The sequence below is a fragment of the Mercenaria mercenaria genome, chromosome 7 (assembly GCF_021730395.1).
Source record: "Mercenaria mercenaria strain notata chromosome 7, MADL_Memer_1, whole genome shotgun sequence".
Classification (NCBI taxonomy): domain Eukaryota; kingdom Metazoa; phylum Mollusca; class Bivalvia; order Venerida; family Veneridae; genus Mercenaria; species Mercenaria mercenaria.
This window is the reverse complement of record NC_069367.1, coordinates 25,353,805-25,374,647: the sequence shown is the minus strand read 5'-3', so window position 1 is coordinate 25,374,647 and position 20,843 is coordinate 25,353,805. Positions and strand designations below refer to the sequence as shown.

General features: G+C 33.7%; 1 pseudogene; it reads left to right on the top strand.

Annotated features, from left to right (window-relative positions):
- The first annotated feature begins 986 nt into the window (after positions 1-986).
- Positions 987-19,577, top strand: LOC128558214 (dynein axonemal heavy chain 2-like; annotated as a pseudogene).
- Positions 19,578-20,843: the final 1,266 nt, after the last annotated feature.

Sequence of the window (20,843 nt, the reverse complement as noted above, 5' to 3'; positions counted from 1 at the left end):
AGATCATTACTAACCTGCAACAACATGTCCGATACTGTTAAATTTTAGACTCTAAATTTTAAATTAATCTTTCCGGTGAAAACAGTACTGTACATATTCTGAATGATAGACAAATTTGATAATAAGCTGAAGTAGAGTAAGGGTTCATGTTGCTTCCAACAATTCCAGAAATAAAGTATAGAACGTATTTCAATATTGTTTGCTTACTGTTACCATCTTTTAAGCACCAAAGGCGCAAAGTGAGCTTTTGTGATTGTTTGGTGTCCGTCGTGTGTCCCTCCAAAATTTCTAAACACAGTCTTCTTCAGAACTACTGTCCTCATTTATACAAAACTTCACAGATGCCCCTTTCAACATTGCCAAAAGATTTAAACTACAGGTTTCTGCCCATATATAACTAGATCTAGTGCTTCAGTTACATCACGCCGACCATCTTTTTTAAAAGATATTTCTTGTTAGTTTTATACTTACATTTTCTTATTGAATATTGTTAGTGCTAAATAAAAATCAAAAGAAAAGTGGGGGGGGGGGGGGGTCATGTTTGATGCAAGACAAATAATTTCAAACACACAAACTGCAAAATCAGCTAAAAAATAGGACCCCAAATTATACTGGTGGTGTATGATCTAAGTTTCCATAAAAGATTTTGTCATGTTGTTATTTCACTATGAAAATGCTACCTTCATGTCAAGCATAGATTTATCATGTGAGTTTAGCAAAAAAAATTGCAAAGAAAATACGGAAAATAGCTCTACAGAGCAAAAAACTGAGGACTATTTGTATCCGCCATTATACGACTACCATTTATTTCGCGCCATTTTTCTGTTAAGTGTCTGTATGCCATAAGGCAAAAAACTGGCATTTGAACCTAGGTGACTTGCATTTTAAAGTATCCTTGCCCTTTAGCAATATACAGTACGGTACGCTAAGGTACGAGAAATAGAGTATCTACGGTCACGCGATATTTTACGAGAGTTGTCACTAAGGTAAGCAAACAGGTGCGCGTTCTGTTGTTGCAGGTAAACTTTTTAGTTTTTACTAAAGTTTGATATTCATTATTCACATCAATACAATTGCTACATACTGAATCGGATTGTTGATGGTATGTTTTCAGTAAAAACGGTCTTTAGTGAGCTTGTATTGTATAAATACAAGTCGGCTGTTGATCGTTTGCTAATATCATTGTTTCGTTCCAAATTATTTCGTACTCAGTCATGTCGGCATGAAGCAGGCCGCATTAAACTCTTGTTTTAGAGGTATATATTGTTTAAAATGTATGTATAATTTATTTACATCTTCTTTATAATTTTAATGAAGAAAGAAATGAAGGGACATTATTTTTCTAATGTTTTAATTTGACGGTGGGCTAGTCAATTCATATTTAGGCCAAACTGCATGCTGAAGTCATTTTTTACATATTTCATTTTGTGCACTCATAAAAGATTGCTCTGGTATGAAAAGACTCCTTTTTTTCATTTTCTACAGGTGTTTTGCCTTGCTAGATAGACTAGCCTTACCCATTTGGCTTATTGGGATGACTTCATTTATGATCTACTATTTTAAAGTTGTCCTCCCTCTAAGCCTTATCCATATCTGCATTTTACTGTTAGGAAAATGAATACATTAAAAAATAAAAGAAGTCATTAAATACTGGTCAGACTTGCTCCAATAAATTAAACATTAATATTAATGTAGAAACTTCAAATGGGTTAAGGCCTTTTATTTTGATCTTTCGGTTTACGGAACCGCCGCTCAAAAAAACGTGTTTTCAGAAAAAAAATAAAATTGGAAAAACGTGATTTATTTATTTCCTCCGCTATGACATGAAAGCTTGCAGAAGAAAAAATGCATCGTGTATTCCAAAAAGAAGAAAAAAGTCTCGTTCTTCGAATATCGGTCACGGCGAACGAGTCAAATCAACATTAGGAATTCCTATAATTCTATTTTTAAACTTCATATCTTAGGCATGACGTAAACGTCCAATTAAAATTTCCGATATATACTGCGCCCAATCAGCATGCTTGTTACGCAATTTACGAAACGTTTAAAAATGGCTGCGCCCAGGCTGTATTATTTCCAAAGTTTTGAAGTAATTTTAATGAAAATGCAAGAACATTCAAAGTTGCGATGTAGTGCTTTCCTGAAAAAATGGCCAATTGTCGGTGATATGCAGTCTGTATTTAGTATACAACTACGTTTATGGTAACTGTCGTTCCAATAGCGCAATGCTCTATTACGGTGATTCTATGCACCGCTTATTACGCGAACTTGAAAGCATTTTTTCCTGAAAAATATCATTTAAATACACAATGATGACAGTACTTTTGTTTGATGATATAAACTGGTACAGGGGACATTAAAACTGTGTAATTGTAAGCAAACGTTTAGCCTGTACAGCTTTTTGGCGTCCGGTAACTATTTGTTTATAAGTTATGAATTACGTATTTTTAATGAAATTATTGTACGTTATATATTAACATCAGATTAATGTTGATTATAGATGTAATTACTGTCTTTTCCAATGTAGCTGTGCAGTAGATGTGGCAAGACAAATATTGACTAACAGAATTTTCAAAGATCATTGCAAAGATGAACTGTTGTGTTACATGGCCTATTCATAAAATAAATTAACAAATACCAAGAAAACCATATAAGGAAAGGCAAGGCTTCCTTAACAGAATAGGCTAGGTGTCTGTTTATCAGATGGCTAGACACTTCCTATTCCTAAGGCTAACACTTAAAAAGATAATTGCTTATTAGGCACAGTGCAGTGTATGTTGTCATATAGCTGTACCCCTAAGTTTCAGACTGGGTCCATAAACAGCCAAGATGCTTGAAAGCTGCTGAGTGTAAAATCATATATCCATGGGTTTAAGATCTGACAGTGTTGTTCAAATGTGGGGAATATTAGATTCTTCCATCTGTTGTTTTAACAGAAGGTATTAATTTCAGTCAGTGTTATATGACTTCTATGTCTCCAATCATTTAGTTTGTGAGAATATATGCAGTTTTTATGTATAGTACAGTCCTTTCAAGAAAAATGTTACACCTACCTGCCCAGCTGTATATTAATGTCATTTCACAGAAATACCTAGACAAAAATTTTTCTCAAGCTGCTATGACAAGCCCCAAGGCTCATTTTTAATCAAATATAACCAAGGTCACAGGTATATTTGCAGGAAAAAGCATCAAAAGTGGGAAAGAAGATTATAACATGCAGCCTGTGTGATGTTATGTAGAATTTACCCATATTCCTTTCAAAGGTCCGTTTCCTACGGAGAAAAAAAATTCTGATTCTGTTTTTTAATTTTTTTTTTTTTTTCTCTCCTCCTACGACCATGTGTCATCCTGGCGGTTCATAAACCAAAAAATAAAAAAATAATGGCCTTATTAAGATACCTCATCATTTTAAATAAGAGACTTAAATCTTCTGGAATATGATGTGAACAGGTGTGAGGAGATATCTGCCCCAACACCAGTTTCAATACACAGTGACTGTCGTCTCTGCCAATGAAACTTAATTGCAGAAACAAAACAAAATATACATTTAAAAAATGTCAACTGAGCACTTTTATGCTTTAATGTCAACATTAATTCATTATCACAGATCTATCTAATCATTACAAATACGTTGTACATGTACAGGAAACATTCCCGACGGATTTCATTGGGGATTTCCTAACAGAAATATGCAGAATAAGTTTTCACATGACAGGACACAGTGTCAATCAAAAGTTATCTTGCTGTACCAAAACATCCTATTATTTGGACTAGGTCTAGACATGACAATGACAGACATTGTGTTTTTTCTTAAACTTTGTTGTTCCTTATACTGTATTGTTGAATTAATTCGGGCACCAATGGTTGTGTACTGAGAATAATGGAAAAAGTACAGAAACAATACAGAATTTTTTTCGTTCTTTAAAGAACTAAGAAATTGGATTTGATGTCTCGATGATTTTTGGTCAAAAGTCATTAAGGCCCCTGCACATTATAAAAATTACACCTTCTGTACTTAGCTTTATCAAATGATATTGTTATATTAAAATTAATTTCAATATGGCTGAAAAATATAATCTAATGTACACATTCTCATATGCAATGAATTTGCTACTCAGCAATTTTCAACTTTGGTATTGAAATATGTTGTACAACAAACCCTTTTTTACTTATCAATCAGGATTTACTTAGAAAGAAATACTGAATATCATTGTGAATAACAATAAACAACAAAATAAAGATTCTTGGAAAAAATCATTTAATTAACAATTTATTTCAGAGGTCTGATCAATATAAAAAATGTACGAAAACCGCAGCTTCCATACTTTTCATCCATTTTCCATATACACTTGATGGTTTCCACTTCCCAAAGTGTAATTTATGTTATGAGTACTGTACAGGGAATAGGTACCATCTCACAAATGCTCCAAAATCCTATATATACATGTGTATAATAAACATTTATAATTTATTTTACAGACAATGCCATATTAACACTTGAAACAAAGTATGTCGGAAAAAGGATCAAGAACAGGCACCCCAAAAGGGTCTGTTAAGGGATCAAAGGCCGGAACACCTAGAAGTTCCAAAGCAAGTACACCTAAAGGATCAAAGAGTAATACACCACTACCTGATGCAGGTGCCACATCAAATGGTACTGCTGAACAAGAACCAGGGACAGGTAATATAAATACATAAGATTGAATTATACTTTCTGTTTTATTTCTCTTTTTTTTTTTTTTTTTTTTTTAGATCATTTATAGTAACTTAAAGTTATTGCAAGATTTGTATTTATTCCAATGTAACTTTTTATTACTTTTTTCTTGCATACACACAAGTGTTTTCTTCTAAAAAATACTTGGAAATCAAAGAACTAAAACAAGTCAGCAATATCCTTTTAAAATCATTAATGCAGCATTCATTCTTGACAATATTTTAAGTATAATGATAAATGTAATATGTAGCCTTTTGTTAGTCACACAATTTAGTTAAATAGGATTATTCATAGCATTTATTTTGAAATATAAAATTCTACTTTTAGGGGGTTTGTTTATAAATGAGAAGAAGAATTGTTCAAATTCAGTCAGTTATCTTCACACTATATTAAAACTTGATTCTCAAGTCCTCAGTTGCCTAAATCACTTACTAAGATAAGTTAGTCATAAATGTTTATAGTACCACTCCTGAAAGTTATAACAGATGAGATTGCAATAAAAAATATATATCCCATTGTCACATTTTACTTTTGCAGTGGCTGCCAATGGTACAGCAGAAGAAACACCAGTAGTTGATGATGCTGGTGCTGCAGAGACAGACGGTGCTCAAAATGAACAAGTGGAGGAAGAGGAACCTGAACCAGAGGAGTTCAAACCAAGTGTGGTATGATTGTTCATAATTTCTGGGCTAGAATAAAAGTGGTTTAAATAAGACCTTCAAAAACATCATCAGTCTATGAATATTTATATTTTATCGAAGTTTAAAATGTTTGCATCACTTCTGTTTGAGAATGTCAATATAGTTTTCTTAACAAGCAGTGTTTGTGCCCACTTTGCATTCAAAATTTGCATGAAAAGTGTTCTAGAGTAAAATCAGTTCTAATAAATTTTGAAGATATCGGTCTGTTTAAATGACTGAACTTATAAATCTGTTTCTGAAACAATCGTTTTTCCATTTTAAAAGCAGTAATTTTTGTATTTCATATATCTTTGCCTTGCATAATTTCCCTTTGGAGATATTTCACCATAATGCTTACATATTTTTCTGGATTTATTTTCAGATTGATATGATAAAGAACAGAGCATCTGTAGCTAATCTGAACCAGGAGGAATGGACAGAAGCACATGAAGAGATTATCAAGAAATTCATCGAAGATCCCACCTTCAAGCTGGTTATTGCCTACCATGATCAGTACAAGGGATTTGTGGTTGACCAGATAGTACCTCCACATCCCCCGGAGCAGGTCTCGTACTTTATAAAGCAGGAAAACACAGAGGAGATCACTGCTGAAAACTTTTTAAAGGTTAGTTACATTAGGGGCCTATGTTTTTACTAGTAAAATAAGTTTGAAGACCAGTCTAAAAATGCAGTCATATTATTGGTCAATTTCAAATTTGTGCTCAAAGCCAACCAATCAGATGCTTGAGATTTTAGACTGGTCTCCAATTGCAGTTTTAACTGACATACTGTGAAATAATTTAATTTTGTTTGCATATAATTTTTTGGTTTTGGCAAAACAGTTGTTTCATAAGTCCATAAATTCGTGGATTAAAAGTGTATGATTTTAAGGGAAATTCAATTTACTTTTTTTGATCTAATTTCTTGAAGTTAAAGTGGTATAATTAGTTCTTAGTCCTAACTGAATTATTTTTTATATCTTTAATTTAGTGATAAGATTAAGGTTGCATTGACTTATTTGCTTTGATTGAAATTTTACCAAGCCTTAGTATTCACTTTGCACAACAGAAGTTTTATTGCTGTTTTGCCAAGTGGTTGGCAAAATTTCAAAATGAAAAAATGTAAAGGCTTGGGAGATTTCCCTAATCAATACTGAATCATATATCAAGTGCAGATAAAACTAAGTTGAATGAGTTTTAATTTATAGACCAGTTTTTTATGGTGACACATTATTTTTTAGCAACAGTGCCAAGTAACTGTTATGTTAATATAACAATGTTATGACATTGTTTCTGATAAAGGACTTGGCATGAAACAAGTCTGTCTGCTTCTGTATTTATAAATACATGTATATACATAGGCTAGTTTTGTGTTGAGTTGATTTGTTGGAAAACAAGATGCTTACTACATTCCCCTTGGTATGTAGTTGACATTGCAAACATGATTTGATTCAGATTATTGTTTTTCAGATTTCTTCATTCTAGAATTATAAACCCAATTTCTCAAAATGTTTACTATAGTCTATTTAGATATTAATTTAGCATGTTGTATAGCTTTTCAGAAGTTAAAAAAATCAAAACATACTCTGTTCCCACTTTTAAGATACTTTTTTGAGTATACACTATATAAACAGTAATGGTACACTGTAAACAGTAATGGAACAAGGTCATAACGGGAAAAGACACAAGTTATCAAGTTTAAATCGAGAATTAATATAAGAAATCTGACTGGGTACAGTATAAATTGCTCAAGCTAGTTCAGGTGCCTGAGTGAGCAGTGTATGGGTAAAATCTGTTTACAAAAAGAAATCTATCTTTTATTTTTAAATTAATGAGAAATCTGAAATTGATAAAAAAATTTCCATTCCACCTACAGTTAAACCTGCCTTAGCAGCCACCTGTATTAAGCAACCACTTATCTTTAGCAGCCACCTACCCTGCACAGTCACATTGTGTTGCTCCCTTGGCTGGCTGCTTAACCTTTAGCCTGCTGACAGCAAGTGATTTTGCCTTCGCGACCAGTGCAGACCAAGATCAGCCTGCACATCTGTGCAGGCTGATCATGGTCTGCACTGTTCGCTATTCAATCAGTAAATTTTCATTGAACACCCCTTCGAATAATAAATGGTACTGTCCAAATTGAATGGTGGACCATTCCATTTTAGAAACTTAGCAGGGTAAGGGTTAATACAAATTTGATTGTACATGAATGATAAATGTTAGGACCTTAGTTTGAAAATGATAAAAATAAAAAATTCAATTTTTTCCATTGTTTATATACTGATTATATAATTTGTTTACTAGGTGGTGCAATATGGCTCTGTGAAAGGTATGCATATAGAGAGTTTATTGAGGGTCATGATGGGCATATATGCACCAATATTCTTCGAGAACACTTCATGGCCCGACAGCATCAAGAACGATTTCTCCGCCCAGCTCCACAAATTTCTGGCCACACTGACAGACACACGGTGGAAGTTGGAAGGGAAAACTGTTCTCTATATTCCAACTGAAGGAACAAAAATACCAACAGAGGAAGCAGCCAAGAATAAAGAATTGGTGCAAAGACTTGAAAGTAAGTTTAGCCATCTGCTAAACCATTATACTTATAATAGAGGAAAATTAACTCTTAAGACCTTTAAAAAAATATTGTTTGTTTCTGGGTAACAATTTTTTTTTTAAAAATGAAGAAAGAGCAACACAAAGCGAAAAGTAAAAAAAAAAAAAGCGAAAATATCGATTTTTTTTCAACACCATAAAAACTTTTATTGGGTCACAGCAAATTTTTAAGGTAATATTACTATGTTGGTATACTGGAAACAAACAAAAAATTTAGGGCTAAATGATATAAAATGTTGTTGTTGTTTTTTTTCTTTACATCTGATTTCTTCTTTCTTTTAATCTTTGTGATATTATGTGTTAAAATTATCAAATGCCCTCTTAATTATCCCAGACTTAGCAAATGATCTTACAGACTGTTTTTGTTTACTGTAAAATCATTTAATTTCGTGGACATGAAATTTCGTCGTTTTAGTCAAAACAGCAATTTCGTGGGCATGAAATTTCGTCGTTTTAGTCAAAACAGCAATTTTGTGTGCATGAAATTTTGTCGTTTTAGTCAAAACAGCAATTTCGTGGGGATATGAATTTGTGACTTTCAAATTTTGAACATAAAATGAAAGGAAATCTTACTTGCTCGTTGGGATTAAACTTCGTGGATTGACTCAACCAGAAATCCACGAAAAATAGTCCTCCATGAATATTAATGATTTGAGCATTTATGAATGTCTTATTTTCATGAAAACTATGACTTGTCTGAAGGAATACTCTATGAGATTTTTTTTTGTTTTACTTGACACATGAAAGTGTGTGGGAATAGACAAGAAATTGTTTAGATTTGTTTCTAATTGCCCTGTGAAAATTCAAAAATACAGTACAAATAACAACTGATGTTTTTTAGCTGCAATGATCCACTGGGCCAGACAGATCAAAGAGGTATTGAACACCCAGGATGCATTTGAAATGGCGGAAACATCAGGGCCTCTAGAGGAGATTGAATTCTGGAAGAACAGATGTCAGGATCTGTCGGGCATCAGCATGCAGTTAGATAAACAGGGAGTGAAAAAAATAGAACAGATCTTAGAGACGGCAAAATCGTCATATGTAGCTCCATTCAGAAAACTGTCTAGTCAGATAAAGGTTTGTAAGAAAATGTTTATTGTAATTTGAAGCGGTCAGTCTAGAGTAGATATAGAAAAGATGGTTTTGATGAAAGAATATTTTACTTAAATATTCGTGTAGAAAGAATTGAAAACAAAAAAAAGTTGAAAATTGAATGCAAAGGAATGTAATTTGTTTACAAACATTAGTTTTACCTCTGCATGAACAAATAACATGATAGTTTTTGTCTGTGTTGGAACAGCAGTTTCAAAAAGAAAAATGAAACTGATTTTAGCAATTTCTAAATAGGTTTACTTTGAAATATCAGGAGTTTTAGCATTCCCATCTTTGATTTGTTTTCCAGTAAGATTAGTACCATACTACTTTCACTGTACTGAAAATGTGAGCTAACTCGAGCTAAGAGTGTGCTGTAAAGTTTTTCCTATACTTCTGTTCAGGTACTACAGTTAAGTCAATTAGTGAGTTATGTAAAGTTTCATATCATATCAGTTGACCATTTACCTGAAGTTAACATTTTTTCTAGGAGGGATCTAGGCAAGCGGAGAGCAACCTGAAGTTCCTTTTGGTGTTGAAAGATCCATGTTACGAGCTGGCTGATGCCAAACCATCCCAGATACCAGCTATGATCCCAAAGATTCTCAACTTAATCAGAATGATTTGGGTTAATTCAGAATTCTACAAGACAAGAGAGAGGCTGACAGGCATCTTGAAAAAGGTGAGTGGTACTATATTCAGTTTGTAGCTTTACAAAGTTAACTATTAGTGCCATTCCTGATTGTGATGTCAATGGTAAGAACCTGGTAACAGCAGACTTTGACAACAGTCTCAACAGTCCGAATCTGAGGCTCAAGTACTGGTATTAAGGTAGGGGACCTGTGATGACATTCAGTAATTTCTATTTAATTAAATTTTCTTTGTTCGTGAAATATTATACTTCAGTTGTTATGGAAGTCATCGCTTATATGAGAAGCATTTGTGGAATGAAAAAAACAGTTATAAAGCATACCATAATTAATATACAAATGTTGTGTAATCTTAACACAATTTAACATCTTGACCTCCCCCTGACATTGCTGAAACGGGATACTGAAAATGTCTTGTTACCTGTTTAGCAAATTTCTTGAATTTTTTTTTTTTTTAGATTTCTCAAATGTTCTTTAACTGTATTTGTTTTGTAATACAAAACATCTTTTAACATTTTCACAAAAAAGAACAAAAACCAAATATGGTAGAAGTACCATGGTGGCTGTCTGCAAAAAGGGGAGGAGTTACTCTGAGTTGTGCCTCTTGGTACAGGCTGTATTCAATATCTAGTATAACAAAGATTATGTTTCTTTAAATGTTTTCATATTTTTATCTAATTTTCATCTGTCTCAGAAAAAATTATGTGAAACATGTAAATTTCATCCAAATCAATTTTACAATTTTTCCAACCTGTTACAGTTGAGTAATGAGATCATCAGACGATGTTGCAGTGAGATCAACTTGGACAAGATCTTTGACGGTTATGTACAGAGTGGAATAAAATCCCTCAATGAATGTATTGAATGCTGTGAACAGTGGAAAGAAATTTACAACAAGGTAACTCTTTAACATTGCAGTTTTTATATTACCTTCTTGTATAGGGTGAGGAAATCTAGCATGGTGCATCCTTCTGTTCAAGTGTATTTTTTGAAATTGATGTGAAGAAGTTAAAAGTTTCTGTATGATTTATGAAGTACCGTAATTACTAATATTTGATGCAAATACTAAGGTTTAACTTTTTCAAAAGTATTATTATCATTTGAAACTGATGAGCATGCCTACAATTCAAATTGTAGTTGTGTAAATCCCAAGATTTGTAGCTATTTCTCCTTTGCTTTAAGAGCAAATGAAGCACAAAACATACTTATTTTGGAATTTAATGCAGTGAAGAGTAATCAGATAAAAAGTCATAGTATTTAGTCTGATGGGTACATATATGTTATTAATAGTATCAAAGCAGTTTTTGGATTTAAACCAAATACTATACACAGGGTTCTCACTAGCAATTTCAAGTTGCAGTCCTGGGACTCCCAAAGCTGAAAAAGTTGCAGTCCCAACTACTGACTAGTTCGTCAAAACACAGGCCTCTAATTTGTACTGTCAGATTAAATGTAGACCGACAGACATTTTGTAATCACAATTCTTCACCCAAATATTGTTAAGATGAGATAAAAGGTAAAGGTAAAATAAGTAAAATGTAGTCAAAATGTAGACAACCCCCCCCCCCCCCCCCCCCCCCCCCCCCCCCCCCCCCCCCCCCCCCCATCCCTGCTGTTTCTGGTCTTCCTGGACGAAATCCTCCTGTGAAATTATCAAGGTGGACAAAATCCCCCTTGTGAAAATATCAAGTTGGACAAAATGCCTCGTGATAACTTTTTCTTAACCTTTTATTTCAGAATGGAAACGTATATTAACATACAGTGAAAAGAAAATATATGAACAATTATTCTTATATTTTAATACTTATTAAGAGCATAACGTTAAAACATTTGGTCTAAAATACATTAAGGATGCACAGTATGTCTATGATCAACATATTGATAAATGCTACTTCAGTAACATCAGCGATTTTGCAAAAAAATAATCACGTTACTAAGACCAACATCGACAGCATCTTAAAATTACTTGGACATTCATAATTAAGCATAATTATCACATTTTCTAAAAAAAAACATCTTGAAAGCTGCTTGGTAATTAGTACGTGAGAAAACAATCGAAGTTACTTCAAATACTACGTAATCCGTCGTAAACAATTAGAAATCGTCACCTATACAATCATGCCGACAATCACGTGTATATTCGAGTTGATCATACACATGCTATCTCGCGGTGTAGTGGAAACGGGCAACGCTGATTGGCTATACGCGGCTATCGGTGACAAGCGAGTAACTCCGCCCACATATTTTGTTTTCGAGTCAAACCTTTTGTATTCGCAGGTTTACGTAACCAATTAATTTTCATTGCGTCTTACTGCAGAAACGTGCGTCCGGGGACTCCCAAGCTGCAATAAACACGCGTATACCGGGACCAATTATGCGTACAGGGACGCCGATTTCGGCGTTTCCGAGAACCCTGATACACATATGTAATTGTACCTTTCAGACGTCCAAACTGCATCACAAGTTTTCTCCAGTTGGCTGGGTACTAGACAAGAGCAGCATTTTTGCTCAGATTGATGCCTTTGTACAGAGATGTAAAGATCTTGGAGAGGTATGTCTCAAACTATTTTGGTTCTTTAAAAATATATTATGGCATCAAACTTAGCATCAGAATTTCTTGCCTACCTAGAGGGAAAAGTATGTAATTGTCTGATTACATTCCAGGGGTAGTTATTCCTGTCCTCCTCAAGGGCAAAACCTTGTCTGAAATAGCATGCTCCTGAATTGTACTTGGCTGCTAAGCATAAATCAAAAACATCAGTCTGAATCATGGTCATGCATGGCTTTATATACACTACAGGCATTTATGATTATGACATCACTTATCTTTCTTTCATTTTTCATCAAACTTTAGTGGCATTGTAGATATTAACATTTCTTTACATTTTCCTTCTTCACAAGTAAGTAACCCCTGAACTTTCTTGGATAACACTATTTTTTCATTTTAACAACTATGACTTTCAGATTTAAAAAAAACTACCAGACATATTTGGAGACACTAGAATTAATATGTGCAGTAAATGTAATGATATGATACAAAGTGATACCATATGAGCCATGCCTTGAGAAAACCAACATAGTGCATTTGCATTTTGCATTTGCGACCAGCATGGGTCCAGACCAGCCTGCTCATTGGCACAGTCTGGTCAGGATCCATACTGTTCACTTTCAAACACTATTGCAATTATAGAAACCGTTAGAGAAAAGTATGGATCCTGACCAGACTGTGCAGATGTGCAGGCTATCTGGATCCATGCTGGTCGCAAATGCACTTTGTTGGTTTTATCATGGTGCAGCTCATATTGTGTAGGTTCACTTAATTTAGTTTTAAATTGCTTTTGTTCAAGAATTAAGAAATAAAATCTACTGGTAACACAAATTTAAAATTGTACATGAGTTTTTCGTAAACTCTACATATTATATTCCTAGGTTTGTCAAGCCCAGATACACTTTGCTCGTCGTGAGGAAGGGAACAAGACAGAAATGCCACATTTTGCGGGACAGAAGGGACCAGAAATAGTGAGGGGCCTTACTGAGATAGAGAACACTTTTGAGAAGAACCTTAACATGTTGAGAAATGTGAAGAAAACTATACTGGATGTTAAAGCTACATCATGGCATGACGATTATAACAGGTCAGTTTTACTTCTCTTTTATCTTGCTTAACAATAGATTTTCATGTATAAGCCTGTTAGTTGTGCAAGACAGGGATCTGTGTTTTATTAGGAGTATCCTTTTCCTTTGTTACAGGTAGCAGTAGAAAGTCACAGAATATTTTTGCTCGTTATATTTTCTTACAATTTGCCAGTAATGATCAAAGTTTAGTGCTGCAAAATTGGTGGATTTCTATTTCAGGTTTCGGACAGGAACCAAGGACCTTGAAGTGATGATGCAGAATGTGATAACCTCAGCTTTTGAGACAGTAACTACAGTAGAGGGAGGTGTAGAGTTGTTGGATATCTTCATGCATCTGTCAGGCAGAGAGGTACGAGTCTTATTTAAACTTGTGGTCTTTTAGAACTGTCCTCAACTAGGCTTTTCGTTGTTAAAATTTGTCACTTTTTAAAAAGAATGCTTCAGGTCGTCGGTAGTTGTTTGCATGCTTGACTTTTAAAGAAATCACAAGGATCTCTGTATTGTAATGATTTTTGAACAAGACATATATCATCTTTAGACTTTAATGATTAAATTTTCAATCTGGACTATTTCTGCAAAGTTAAAAGCACATATATAGCTCATTTTTGAATGATAAACAGCTCCTCTATGACAGTGAAAATTTATGCAAAGTTGTAATAGTTTCTTTATGAAGGAAATTGCAACTGAATAGTCTCACCAGCTATAAATTAGTCTAAATTTCAAACTCTATAAAGGATTTCAAAATATTTCTGTAAAAATTTCTCAGCAGTATTTGGTCTTTCTTGCTGTCTCAGTTCACCATAAAATTTAGCTCACTCACTTACTGTAATAAACAAACTGCCTTGTTTTTTCATGTGAAACAGTAGATTTCAAAATAGTCTTTTTTGAAAATGACTAACTTAAAGATATTTGCAGATTTAAAACACACTCAGTTCACATATGCATTTTAATAAAAGCAGGCACATTAGTATACAACTTGATACATGTTTTTATTTATTTCATCTCTCAGGCTATCAAGGAAACCATTGACAAGAAGACAGTAGATGTATATTCCATGTTAACGAAGAGTTAAATGCAGTGAAGAAAGAATTAACACAGAAGACCATCCCTCATTCATCATCCCATCCTAAGTATGCAGGTCAGGCACTCTGGGCACGTCAGCTGAAGAGAAGAATTGAACGTAGTATGATGGTAAGACCATTCTGTTAATGTAGCACATATCTACACCAGTTTAAGTATCATGTAGTGTCAAAGTTGAGGATTTTATGTCAGATATGAAGCACACTTGTCTAAGGTTCGACTAATAGACACTTGTTTATGTCCATCAAGGATGGAATTTAAAATCTGTCTCTCCTGTCCTTGAATGGATACTTGTTTGAAATCCTCAAATCTTGTCTGCCAGGATATTCTTCAGTTTATGTAAAAAAGAAATGATGTTTCTATTTGTCAGAAAAAATTGAAAAAAAAAAACCCACTTTAAATGTACTTTTAAAACACTAAAATTGAAACAAATAGGGGAAAAAACCAACTTATGTAATTTGAAGTCTGGATGAAATTGCTTGGTAATATTGGTGTGATTTCTGTCATGTCTTGCTTTATATGTCACTTTTTCAACTGATAGAATTCCATGTCTAGATGGTATTATAATGACTTTCCTATCATATCATTATAGGCCCTGGATAGAGCATTCTTCTTGCCTGTGATTGGTTCAGGTAAAGAAGTGATGACACAGTACCAACAGTTGTGTATGGCCCTGGATGAGTACATTAGGAAAACGTTCCATGAATGGACCCTTACAATTGACAAGGTATGAATCTCTAAGCATGGTCTTTCCAAAAAAAAATTTGTAACGTCTCTCAAAATTAGATTGATAATTACCTTAAAAAAAATCATATAATGTATTTAGTTGATGTTAGATAAAAATTTAGTACATTTTATGTATGGCTTTATGTACATCTCTTGCAGTTATAATTTTATTTTAAATGGAAAATGATGTGTCTGGTGTAGAGTAAATAAACGTAATAGGCAACAAGTATTTCAGAGATAGAATTTTCTTTTGAAATAGTTTTTTATCCTTAGTTATTTTTTCCATGATTTAATGTAATACTATTTAAAAACTGTTTTACCATTGATTTGCAGCAAATATAATACCAGTGCAATAACAATAGATATTGAAGATGAAAATATCTTAAATGTAATAAATGTGTGCAATATAGTTTGTGGAACCACAATGTAGTTTTCATTTCTGTTTTCAAATGTGGTTTACACTGTAGCTTGAAATGCAAAGATCCTAAATTTTAGTTTTATTCCACAAACCTGAAGATTATGTTTTGTTTTCCTATGACCTCCCAGCTCCCCAAAACTTATTTTTTGTTTGAGCTTTTAAGTTTTAAGACTTTCTGCACCGATTATTTTGTTTTTTTCTGAAAACCCTTTCTTGAAAATAATGTTTTAAACAATGCACAGATATTCCAACATTTACATATGAGCTTTATTATGTCTCCCCCTTATGGGGGGAGACATATTGTTTTTGCCCTGTCCATCCGTTAGTCCGTCTGTCCGTCACACTTCATTTTCGATCAATTACTGGAGAACCATTTGACCTAGAATCTTCAAACTTCATATGCTGGTAGGGCTTATTGAGTAGATGATCCCTATTGATTTTGGTGTCAATAGGTCAAAGATCAAGGTCACAGGAGCTCGAAGATGAAAGATACGTTTTGCCTATTGCGAATGCCCTTCAGGGGAGACATGCGCTTTTCTTCAAAAGCATCTTCTAGTTTCATTTTGTTTCTGTTCTGACAAAAGCACCCCACTTTTTGTTTTGAAAGAAAAAGTTTTGTTCAAGTTTTACCTGCCAGTAACTGCGTACCATGCTCAGTAAATAAAGGTTTACTAATACTTAAGGATAATGTTAATAGGTGGTTTAATACTCATCCTTTGTTTCAGGAAATTTTACTTTCTATTTAATATAAATATAGGGATACTGTTATGTAATAATTTGATTCAATATTAGAAATAGAAAACACAGACAGTGTTTAACATTTTTAATTTTATTAGGGAACGCAACAATATGTGGTCACTTTAAGCAAGGGTAGCATTCAAAAAAAGTCCTTTTTTGTTTTAAATCAACTACTAAATGTTACAGACATGTGGGAGACATTCAAGGAATGTATGTTAATTGATTTCCTGTATTATATAGGAGCCTATGAAACAACTGAGGTACCACTTATGTGCAGGAGCACTGAGAGACCGCCTATGCTTGACATTAACTTCAACAGGTAATTCTGCGTCTTAATTGTTAACATTTCTTTAAGTGTTTCAAAGGATTTTCTTTTCATACAAAATAAGGAAAGATGACAATTTACTGAAATAGTATGCCTTCCACCTCTGATAGAAGTAGAGAAGGTGTCAGTTTCTTGTTGGTGGAAAACAGGTTAATATGGGTAAGCGGTCAAAAAACACTGGGTCCATATTCTTTAAGTTTTGAAGTCCAAAATTTAAACTTAGACTTTAAACTGCGACATTTTGTTTCGCACTGTCATCGTTGAATTAGCACAGACTGTAATGAAACTATACATGAATTGCATTGCATAGGAACAGAAAATCCAAGCAAAGTTTTCTTTTTTGTCAATTTGGGTAGATTTAATGATAGTCATATATAACTGAGATACAGTTGAAAAGTGGCATCAGTCCTTACAAAACCAGCAATTTTGAAGAATCTAAGGCAAAAATTGAATACTTACTGTGTTTATTTAAATGGTGGTAAAATGGATTTTTATTTTTATTTAATCTGTTCCACAGGGACTTGTTGAAGATGTTCCAGGAGATCCACTACTGGGAGAGATTGATGTTTGAGACTCCTCATTATGCTGTGGATGTGTATAACAAGAGAGAGGATCTGAGAGGTCTGAGAGAACATGTCATGTTGGTGGTCAGGGATTACAACAGGTAAACACGCATACAATTATCCTTTTAATATAGGACTTCATGCCATCAAAACTAATGTGCTAGCATATTTGGAATGGTTATGTTAAGGAAATGTTTCTGTTGATTCCAGACTGAGCCTCTTAAACTCCCTGTGTTTTTTTTATTATAAGAAACATGATCAGTGTGCAGTTTGTCCACAAAGTGGCAGGTTGGGATTGGCCCTTATCCATCCATACCAAGATTACAGAATTATTCCAGACTTCGATAAATAATCTTCCTTGTTGTATAGATATACAATAGTTTTTGAAGGGGCGCGCATAATGTTAATTGGACAAATCTTGTTTTGGACAAATGGCAGTTTGTTTTGGGTGGGGTTTTTTTTAGCGGCAGGGAGTACATGTCCTATTGCTAGTTTTCAGAAGAAGAAATTTGGTACAGAATATATTTTCAGTGCTAATCAAGGATTAAATGGCTGTGATCATTTTCCCTTTCTTTGACCATTGTTACATGTCATGTTTCTTATCAAAATTTCAGAATCATTGCTGCCCTATCCCCAGAAGAAAGAGGTCTGTTTAGAGAAAGAATTCGATTCTTGGACAAGAAGATACACCCAGGTTTGACAAAGTTGACCTGGGCATCAAAGGTTATCTCAGACTTCTTTGTGTCGGACTGTCGTCTACACTCTAGTAAAATACAGAACGTTGTTGATGACTATAAGGCAAGTATAGCTTACTTTGACAAAGACATGTATTTTGATATACCCAAAGCGTAATATGTTATGACACCAGTGTCCATCTGTTAGCAATTTTTTTCTGTCAGTCTATCTGTTAGCAATTTCCTGTCCACTCTATAACTGTCGAACCTCATTAAAAATTTCGAAGTTGACAAAATGTTCGGCAGATCTGACACTGTGCAAAAAAACTTAAATAACATTTAAAGTTTAAATTATGAATTTGTATGTATAACATTGTATTTATCAAATGCTTGTATTTTCAGGGTGCTAACATGGAGATTTCTACAAAGTGTGTTAATGTCAGTGAAATGTTACTAGTGAAAATTGACAGTAGAAAAGTGTACGAGAACATGGAATTTGACGAAGCCCAGGCGAGTCACAGGGCTATAGTACAGAAGAGATTGAAACAGTACCATGATGAGATCATAGCCACCATGAGGAGGACTTATGAAGTGTTTAAAAGTGATGGAGCCGAGGTACAGTCATTTAACCCTTACCCTGTTAAATTTCTGGTTGTTGAACAATAAAATATTCACTAAAATCATCATGGGAGTTGCAATTTTGGAAAAACAGAAGGTTTTTTTGATAATGTTTTAACAAGGTTTTTTTATTGTTAATTTTGTGGGCACAAAATTCTGTAGCTTTAAGCAAAACGCCCATGTTGTGGGGATGATTTCGCGATAATGTTATGTCCCTGACTTTATTGGGCTTGTTGTTCTTGAATAGTTTTGTAGATACATTTTCTTATTTTGATATTTTGTAATGATTTAGGTACAATCGCACTGGCATCGTTATACAGAAAAGATGGATAAGATGGTGGAGGAAGCTTTCAGACTTAATGTGAAGTGGTCGTTGCAAGAATTGTCGAAAGCCATTAATGGAGATGGTAAATCAGCACCAAATCCATTGTTCAGGGTCAAAGTTTGTCTTGAAGGGGATAAGGTAAGAATAATTTGGTCTAGTAGACCTATAAAATTTGAGGATGAACTGGATTTGTTAGAACAGTTTTCAAATTGTTGAAGCGTGAATTTGAACAAGTATTTGGAGAAAGATAAGATTGTCGTTTTTGGTTTATGAGAGATTCGTCATAAATTTAAATGAAATACCGTTTGTAGGAAAAACAGAATGATAGGCATGCTCTTAGTAACAAGTAAAAATTTTTAGGGCTGAAGGCGAGAGGTCTTTTTTTACTTATGTGCACTTAAACCTCTGTTTGTTCGCATCTTTGCATGATTTTAAGACCAATGATAAACATGTTTAACTTTGAAGATTTATTCGCACATTGTGCATGTAATAAACTGACACCTTTTACAGGAAGAAAATTGCTTCTACTGGCTTGTTACATTGTATGAATTTAACAAATCACTTTTCTAGGTCGAATTTGCTCCCACTTTGAAACAGTTGGCGACAATTGTTGGCAGTATTGGCTCACATTTGACTAACTCCATCTCGGATATACCCAGGCTTCCAACTGTACTCACAAAGAAGAAATCAACAAGAGATGTAAGTATTTTAGGATAACAGAAATATTAGATAACCATATCAAATAGCAAGCACTTCCTTGTTGTTAGTCCATGATATATTATTGTAATAAAAAATTGTGTGCAGTCTATTGCTACACAAAATGTCCTTTTTAGTGTATGGCATTAGATATTTATGGATGCCAACTATCATATAACGTTTGATTTACATTGAATTTTTTTAAATTTGTAGTTGTAAATAATGCTGCAGTTTATCATGTCCGTATCTATAATGTTTCATCATATACTTTTCATATCATTTCATACTTTAACTTTAGTCTTTTAAGTAAGAAATTTTTGTAATAATGGAAGTAATAAGTGACGTATTTTAATCATGTGACGTTTGAACTTAGTAGCACATATTTTTTTGTATAAGTAGCACGTATTATTTATGGGAGCATACGGGGGTTTATGGTGTACCCAAAGGACAGTTTTATGCCCTGACTTATTTGTTTTGCTATGGTGCTTACCATATGTTATATATTTTAGCTTCTTCCGCCAGACGATTTTCCTGGTGATGTCATAACCCGGAAGTACAATGCCCGAGGTTCACTTGTCTTCACTCGCCTGGATGTGATATTCCCAGCGCAGAGCTTTCGTCCCATGGTTGTGCCGTAAACCGCAAAGACGCTGATTTTTGTTATCCTCTGAAGTCAGCTCAGGGATGCAATCACCTACCACCATAGGGAGCCAACACGGAATCAACGTATTCACGGTTTAAAGGGACTGTATTTTGAATTTAGAAGCTATGTTTTGTTTGTGCTACTTAAAGTTCACAATTACATTAAAGACCAGTGTCACGTCAGATTAGAATGGACTATAAGAACTTTTGTATCTAGAGATACTGAACTTTCTTTTTTTTTTCTTTCTTATAATCAGTTTTTTTTTTCTTTTCATATCTATTCATTGTTAATAATCATCTTATGTAAATAAATTTGTAAATATTGTAAAGGGTGTTGATTTGTTTTGATGGTTACTGTCGCCGGTACGGCCTTTCCTGTCACAAGAATAGAATTAAATAGAAAATCATAGAATATAATAGTTCTAAAATCATTTAAGGACCATTTATGGCATATAAATCAAATATAAACGAAACGTTAGAACATTTCATTACAGAAGACATGCATGACAGACTGATATGTAAATACAATTAACTAAATATAAAGCACATGAATAGTTATGTGCTTTTAAATAAAACAATGAAACTGAACGAATACTTTGCCTACCTTTCATTACAATATATCATAAATTAAAAAATCTCATCAAA